Source organism: Centrocercus urophasianus, unplaced genomic scaffold (genome assembly GCF_019232065.1).
Source record: "Centrocercus urophasianus isolate 14NV4802_14NV808 unplaced genomic scaffold, USGS_Curo_1.0 seq_14, whole genome shotgun sequence".
Taxonomy (NCBI): Eukaryota; Metazoa; Chordata; class Aves; order Galliformes; family Phasianidae; genus Centrocercus; species Centrocercus urophasianus.
The window spans coordinates 36245654-36247430 of record NW_024884586.1 but is presented as its reverse complement, the minus strand read 5'-3'; positions in this window follow the sequence as shown (position 1 = coordinate 36247430).

Here is a 1777-nt window from a genome sequence, read left to right as displayed (position 1 = left end):
CCAAAACCAAATCTGCACAGTGTGCTCATACAGAAAAGCCCTAAATTCATCACACTGTGTACTTTGAGATGGAAATAAGCTTTTTAGTGTTTCTTGAGATTCTTGCTCTCTCCATTTTGGCATTAGTGCCATGTTACAGTGCGTCTTTGTCATCTGCCTGTGCCTCAGCATGTGCACCTTCCCAACACTGGCTGGCTGCTGCTCACAGCAGGCAGCTGCTGCCTTGCAGAAATCCCCAGCCTGCACTTTCAGATTCATTGCATTCATTCTTCTGCAGTGGTCTAGAAAGAAAAATGTTTCCCTGAAACATCAGAGGAGGCAGTGCTTTCTGAACACATTTAAACAGACTGCCTGAGCAGACTTTTTGTTCTTACCTGGGAAATTATTGTGTCAGGCAAAAGGAGTAATACTCCAAGAGCTGGTGCAAGGGCAAAGACTGAAGTAAACTCTGGGGTGTTTTTTTAAGTACACTTTTCTAGGAGAAATTTTTGTTCTGCCTCTGTGCTACATGGTTGTTTGATCATTTGGTCCTTAGAGTTTGATGGGAACTGCTGAGTCACAGCCTGAACCTCTGATTGATCACCTGAGGCAAGCCATGAGTCAGCCACAGGAGCACAGGTGAAGGCAATTCACCTGTGCTGCTGGAAGGGGTGGAGCCTGGCTCCACCCCTCCTAGACTTATTTAAGAGCTGGCTACCAGGGGGGAAGGATCTTGTCTGGAGATCCCCTCTTCTGGTGTTTTTTGTAGGTGAGCCTAGCATATGGGTAAGCCTTCCGTTTATTCTCTCCTATTATCTTAGTCTGCTTTGCCTAACTCTCTTGTTCTTTTTGTGGTTATAACATCTTGATATCTATTGATTATACAGAGTTGTTTAAAGTCATTGTTACTTTCAAAATGATAAGAGAGTTATGTATTCTGACAAGGCTGGAGACTCTCTACCTTTCTTCATAGCAGTGTGTTTAGTTGTTTTGTTACTGTCGTATGGCAACGGTAGTCAGATATTTTTGTAAATGCTGGGGTCCCGCTGGGAATGGTGATGCAGAAACAGTTAAGAGGAGATGATCCATGTCTTAAAACTTGAAGTTTTTAATATGCTGTAATTTAGAATGCAGTAAGAGAGTTAGTTTAAAATAAGAGAGAATGTGATAAGGAAGATGATTGAACTATAGCAATATATAATGGCACAGTGTTAAGCTGCCATACTTTTTGTCGCTTTTAGAAGAAAAGGTCTCCCCTGCAGTATGAATAAGTACTACCAAAACTCCCTCAGGAAGCTGCTGTGCAGATGTACTCTGTACATCTATTCTTTCTCTTCAGTTTTATATAGTCATATCATGCATCTGCCCCGTGATACAAAAATATTTTTTAAGTGTAACAGGGAAAAAACATATAAATTGTAGATGATATTTTGGGCTGTAATGTAAAACCCAGTAGCTGGGGTGACTCAAGATCTGCTTGTATTTATTCTTACACTATGTCATTTTCTGTTTATCTACTGCTCCCATGAAAGTTTACAGACAAGACGACTGTAAATGAAAAATAGCTCTTTTTCAGTGCTGACTGCTGAGAATTGTTCTTTTCTCATTATTTTATTTGAATGATTAGGTATTGAGAATACACTGTGATAACTAAAGATGTAATTGGAATTTTAAGAGGGAAAAAAACTACATAAATGTCATAACCGGTTGCCCAGGGCATAAGATATGTTTTATTTTCTAATATTTTCTGTTGTGTCACAAGCAGATACATACTCACAGAAACTAAGAGGAAAAGGAT